Below are 7,309 nucleotides of genomic sequence, written 5' to 3'. Positions count from 1 at the left end.
ATGACAGGTTTAGCAATTAAGCACACAAACTAAATAACTGGTTATTAAAATAATTGAAATGACATGAAAACAAGGTTAGACCAGAATTAGCCACAAACGATTTTAGTTCAAATATTTAATAAGACCCGTGAAAGATTTTAGTTCAAAGCACACGACATATGAAAGCAAATAGAAGGTTTGAGCATAAAAATAGTCCAACTAGTTTTCATGCATTTTTTTATTGTAGTTACTGAACCAGTTGTGCGATTTTAAAACCATATATGTACATAATAATAATAATAATAAGGAAAGAGAGAAAAAATTTAGATTTGAAATTAGTTCTTGCCATAAAGTATTACAATATATATATATATATATATGTATGTATATACATATAAATATATAACCCCTTTATATTGTTTGCTTAAAGTACTGGGCAGCAACATTTTTCGGGTTTGTTAATTAAGCACACAAACTAAAATATAACTAGAAAACCACAACCATTTTGATCCTAAAGATTTAACAATCACATGCAAGATCATATGGCAAACACAAACAACTTGTGGCAAAGCAATATATATATCAACTTAAGATTTTCACAAAGATTATTTCATTTAAGCACATGCTGTAACGGATCAGAAAATAATGGTATTTAAATAATGAAGAGAGAAAGAAATGGAATCAGTAATGAAGGAGGCAGTACGCGTTCGTCGACGACATTGCATTTTGGAGAATGTAATTTCAAGAATTACCAGGCTTCGTAGACGAAGGTCTTCAGGATTTCGTTGACGAAGACAAGATTTCGTCGACAAGAAAATACCGAGTGAGGATTTTGAGTTACTCTGAATTTTGTCGACGAATGGTAAGGTTCGTCGATGAATTTACTGAAGGACTCGTTGACGAGGTGACATGTCTCATCGACGAATCTGGCCCTATAAGTAGTAAAAAAATCAAATTTTTATCACATTTTCAGGCTTCTTTCTCTCTCCTCTCTCTCTCCTATGAACTATCTCCCTTCTCTCTTCGATTTTAGCCCCGCCAGTCGCTGTATCAATGATTCGAAGCCACCACAACGCTCTTGGTGAAGTTCTCTACAAGTCTGCTGAAGCGGATCGTTGGTGAAACGAAGTTGGAATTCACCCCAAATCCAGGGTAAGGTCTTTTATTCAGTTTTTGGCTTCCTGGCAGTTGTAGGAAATGATGTAGGCTAAGAAATATTGATGTTTTGTTCTGAGATTTATGGTTTTCAAGGTGTTGAGTGGAGAACCCTAGGGGGGTTGGACCCGTTATTGTAGGGGATTTTTAGCAGGAAATAGGTAAGGGAAATATGCTATGCTAGGTTATATGAATATGTTTTCAGTATGAAATTATAAATGTTCCACCAAAGTATTGCTTATAGTAGAGATTTATACAGTTTATCAAATGTGATTAATATGTTTTCAAATTACTGTGTGGCTTGAGAATATTGATATAGTATAGAAATATGCTTTACAATATTTTCAGAGATGTGTTTTATAGAATATATAGACAGTGAATGTATTTTATAGAAATTATAGAAATACCATGATTATACAGTTTTACAGTATCATGACATACAGATTTACAATTAATTATAGAGACACAATTGATATAGATATAGTTTTCTACAGCGTCATGGTTTATATAGTTATTACAGAATCATGGTAAAACAAATAGTTGTATATAGAGATGTATTATATAGTATCAGACCCTGTTGGACCATATAGTTACAGAGCACGGTACTGTAGCTACATCCAGTTTATAGAGTGTAACCACCTATTCAGATAATACGTGGTATAAGGTCGATCGTATAAAGCCCACGAGTGGACAGGCTCCCTATCAAATATGGGTTAAAGAGGGCTAATCAGACTATGGAGTATAGTGACTTTTTCCTGGTTGGCCATCCAAGGTAAATCCCACCTACGAGCCCCACAACCCTGTCATGAGGGGTTAAATCATGACACACAGCTATCCATAGGGAAGTTTACAGTTATTATTATGTTTATACAGCTTTATAGAAATAGAAAATATATACATACATTAGCAGTATTTTGAATAGAAACCTAAAGTACAGAAATGTTAAGCAACAGGAAAAAGATGAAGGCTATATTTCTAGTATTGTGCTTTATAGATTTAGTGATACATGATTATATGAAAACAGATTTGCATAATACTGTAGCTCATTTGCCACACACTAGTAATAACATATTTCGTCTTACTGAACTTTGGCTCATCCCGGTGTTGAATTATTTTTCAGGTGAGCCAGTTAGGCGAGCGGACCAGGCTCACAGATAGAGAGGTCACAGTACTGCCCTGTTAGGGTGAGTGAGTATATTTTTGAGAGTATTTTTGTATAGGCCTCACCAGTTGAGGATATTGGGGAAACAATTAAATATGTGTATTTTGGGAAATCTCTGAGCACTCTGGTATTGTATATAATTATATATAGATATATTTATTTGATTTCCGCTTCTTGCTGCTTAGGTTAATGATTGGGTTCAATCTAGTATGGTATCATAGCATGTTAAATATCATAGTATAAAAAAATAAAAAAAATCCAGTTAAATAGCAGGTCGTTACATGCCTAGTGAATTACAATAAAATCTAAGCCTTAGAAGTTGGAGAGTATATCAAGATGGAATTTTATTTTGGATGCTCCCCCTATCGATTTCAATTATAGCTTAGATGAAATAAACTTCTTATACTTAATAAGGATTAATTTCATTAAGCATGTCAAGTAGTATAAGCAATCTTTTTTAAGTCTTTTAAAACAAATATACTGGATTAAGATTTATTCATTCTACCGTTCGACAAGTATAATCATCCCTATAGGTCACACATGCATTAGAAAATATATATTAAGGCATGAGATAAAGCACCTAACCAAGAACAATCCATATCAAAACATAGAGCTTTAGAAGCGGGATATGATGTTTAGGGTTCTTAGAAGAACCTCAATATTAAAAAAGTAAAGCATGATGCATATGAATTCTTTATGCTCTTTCTCTAGGATGGAGCTGAGCTCCTCTAACTATTCAATGATTATGCTAGGATGAAATTTTGATATTTTTATTTAAGTTTTCACTCATCCTTTCAAAAATATTTTAACATTTTTATCATCATAATCATCTTTGTTCATGGATTTTTTTTGGGAAAATTCCACCAAAATTTCGGCAGCATGCTAACTGTAAATTGAACATTTCCCAAGTTTTTTATGGACAAAGACCTAATAGATTCAAGCAATCAATTCAAAATAATTTACAGTATGAGCATGCAAGAACCTATTTCTACTACCATCATGCAATACACAACATACTGCATCAGTCATGCAGTTGGCGTTCCATACAAGCATGCAAGTAAATACATTTCTGCAACAGCCTTGTAGATGACGTTCCATGCAATCCAGTGTTATCAATCAGTATATTCAATAACAGTTCACAATACTAGACAATCACAAAACACTATCCATCAAGATATAGTATGAACAATAAACAATAGTGGATAGTTATGAGTTTAGTGTTGTGTTGTTTTTCATAGAGGCATATGGGAATATAATAATGAGAGCATTCAAAAGAGTCATGAAATTTTGAAAAGAAATACTCCCCTTGAGTTATGCACTTATTCATTTTATGCCTTTTTCATCTCTAAATATTTTAGCCAAGGCTCCTAAGATTTTCAATGGATTTAGACTTGGCATGAATGCATAGGCTTCAACAGACCAAAAAGTCACAATCAATATTCTTTCAGTGTACAAAGCCTATAACGGTCTCTTTTCTTATAATCTTCAAAGTGTGAGAGGCATGAGTTAGAATGAATTTTAAATTTAACTGATCATGTATAGATTTCTTTCAAATTTCATTTCATAATCTAGATTTGAAACCTAGTGCAAATAATTTTAACCATTCAACATCATTCTGATAAGGTGAAGCTCTAAATGATTTGATTTAATGTTTGAGAGCTTATGAAGTGTAAAAGAATAAATTAAAAACTCTCAAGGATTAAAATTTATGTTATGTTTGAAGAGTATTCCTTTAGAGTGGACAAGATTTCGGATATTCACATGGAATTGAATATGTCCAACCGCTTAGGCAAAGAGTGTTTATGAGTATATGAATTTATTTGAACGAAGCTCTTTTGGGTATTTCTCATTTTCCACAAATGGAGGGTATCCTCTGAAGATGATCATAATTAGAGCAAGGATATAGACCACTAGAAGGATAAAACTCTATGGGATATGATCGTGGTATGGTAGAGATTTTCTATGGAGGAGATAGTGAACCAAGAGTAGAAGATTTTTATATTTTAAGCTCAAAGGAAATATTTGATTTGTCTAATAATACTTGAATCCCTTAGTGGTTGCCTCTAATCTTGATTATATTAAGATGTCTTATGAAAAGCACACTTAATATACATTAATCATTTTATGATCAATAGTGTTTTAAGCCTAGAGTGATCGCTCAACTTTGATTAATGAGATTAGGGTTAAAGATATATAGAATATGATGGACCCCTAAAGCTCATCTCTATACAATGGACAATAGTTGCTTAACTTAAGATGTTTTATCTTTAAGCATGAGTTAAGCATTTATAATTATTTACCAAGCAAGAAAGCCTTGTCCATTGGGAAGTGGATTTCATCAAGTATGCTATAGCCGATGTTTTCATATTTTTGGCTTAATTATTTAAGATTCTTAGTATTCAATATAGTGTATAGTGAATGCATATACTAAGATTTGGAATTTTAAGCACACACCACTTCCCAATCCTATAGCCATCACAACCCTTAAACCTAATCCTAAGATCTAAGGAAGCATAAAATAATTAGGTTATATCTATTTGACTCCACTCTTCCTCAAGTCCTAAGGAGTTTGCCTTCATAATCACCCATATCATTTTTTTGTTTAGGCCTCAAGGAACTTCTAAATAGACAATTAAATTGACTGTGCCCTTTTCTTTTACAATGTAAGTAAGTTTTGTAAATACATGGAAGATTATGCTTACAACTTTTATGATTACTTGTTGAGGCATGAGAGTGGGAATCATATGATAATCCTAAATCCTTTTTGAAAAGGTTTTTCTTTTTAATTTTTAAGGATTTATTATGATTATTCTTTGCATTTAAAACTTTGAGTGTGGCTCTAGAATAATCATCCATTTCTTCTTCTAAGTAGATCATTTTCAATATCTTATTAATTTTTCTATTTTCTAAGATGGCATAATAACTTTTCAAATCTCTTAATTGTTTTGCCAATCTTTTATTTTTGTTTCTCACCACAATTTCCTGCTTAGATAATCTAACTAGAAACTTATGAAATTTAAATGAAGCCTTTTCTAGTTCTCCATATGAAGGCATGCTTTTAACATTTAGTTCATCACATGATTCATCATAAGATATATCATACAAATTATATGAATCATTGCATGCTTGTTCAATAGGACGATCACAAAATACAACTGATGATTCATCCCATAATATATTACAATGTTCAACATAAGAGTCATCTATAGATGATTCAACATAAGACATATTACAACATTTAGCACAATAATCATCAATAGAGGCAGAGATAGAATCATATACCTCATGTTCCGTTAATGCACTAACCCTGTCATTTACTGCTTCTTGAGTGGTGGTTTCATTCTCCCGGGATTCTCCATATTTTCTTTCAAGTTCTTCCCAGATCTCCTTAGCACTGCTAGATGCTATAACCTCACATAAAACATTAGAATCCAAAGCATGTAGTAAGGTATTCAAAGCATCAAAATTCACTTGCACTAAGTTCCTATCAATATCATTCAATTCACATTCAGATTTAGGAACATCAACGCAATCAATGGATTTAATAGGCACACTATCACCCTGATCAATGACTTTCCAAAATCTTTAATTTAAAGCTTTCATATATATAGTTATTCTAAATTTCCATACAACATAGTTTTCACCACAAAATATTGGTGGGTGTGTGAAAAACCTTCCCTCATATGAAGGGGATGCACTAACACAAGCCATCATGATCATTTACTAAATGACGTGTATGTCTAAATTACGAGGCTCTGATATCAATTGTTAGCTTTGGTGTATTCCCAAGAGTGGGGTGAATTGGAGATTAAAAATTTCCTCCTAGGCTCAACTAATCCAACAGGCAGTATTTCACAAACCTAGGGTCTTTCTATGTATTCACAATCCAAATCAAATATTTAAATGATAAAAATAAACATACAGGTGTAGAAAGTAAATTGCAAACAACAAAATCAACACCAGATACGTTATCGAGGTTCAGCCAACTGTGCCTACGCCTTGGCTACACCAGCACAAAGATTCCACTATGGCTCACTTAACGAGTGGAGCAAAACCGTTTACAACCAAGTCAATTAGCAGGGCTGACCTCAACCTACACCTTACCAGGATGGTGCACCTAGCATTCCTAACCGGGTCTAAACCAATCCGAGACTACTCAACAGGGCTAATCTCCTTCTTTAGGTCCACGCCTAGAATAGAACAATTGTGTATAAAATTTTACGTACAAGGAAATATGCTTCTTCAAAAGCAGATATGTACACTAGTATAGCTCAAGCAATAATGCAAGCACGATTGATATGTAAATATGCTTAGTGCTTAAATATGTGTGCTAAACACTCAATCAAGTAAGAATAATCAATCAAAGTCTAGAGTGTATATCAAAGCAAGATTTGAAACCTAATATTTGAATATCACAATATCATATCATGGTTTCAAAAAAATACAAGCCAGATGATTCAAACAACCTTAACAAGATGTTCTCAATATACTAAACACAAGGGATGTTTAAATGCAAGCTTATAAAACAATTTTTGCACACAAAAATATTGGCTAAGGTAACTTGCAATGACAATGCAAGAACCACAAGCCTTTAGCTCTTCCAACACAAGATTTATCAAATAAAATCAATGGAAGAACTTAATGCTTTACTCTAAATAAAAATCAATCAATCAATACAACAAATTCAAGTATGAGCAAATTAGAATGAAGCACAAGCACACTAAATATATTCACAAAACTTGAATGATCAATGAAAATGGAGTGTATGAGTGTTTGGGAGTAGTATAGACTATAAAATGATTTTTGAATTTGAGAGAATTTGGGCCTTAATGATCTTGCTAAACCGCTAGTAATCTTTACAAATGAACAAATATATATAGGCAAGTGCAGATTTATGACCGTTGGGGACCTAATGGGAATTATTAGAAAATTTTTAAACCTGTTAAAAGAAAATAACCCCATTTAACCATTTTAACTACGAAAAAAATTAATTCAACCCGAGAGCTTTCGAGT

This window comes from Malania oleifera, chromosome 2 (genome assembly GCF_029873635.1).
Source record: "Malania oleifera isolate guangnan ecotype guangnan chromosome 2, ASM2987363v1, whole genome shotgun sequence".
NCBI lineage: Eukaryota > Viridiplantae > Streptophyta > Magnoliopsida > Santalales > Ximeniaceae > Malania > Malania oleifera.
Note: the sequence above shows the minus strand (reverse complement) of the source record.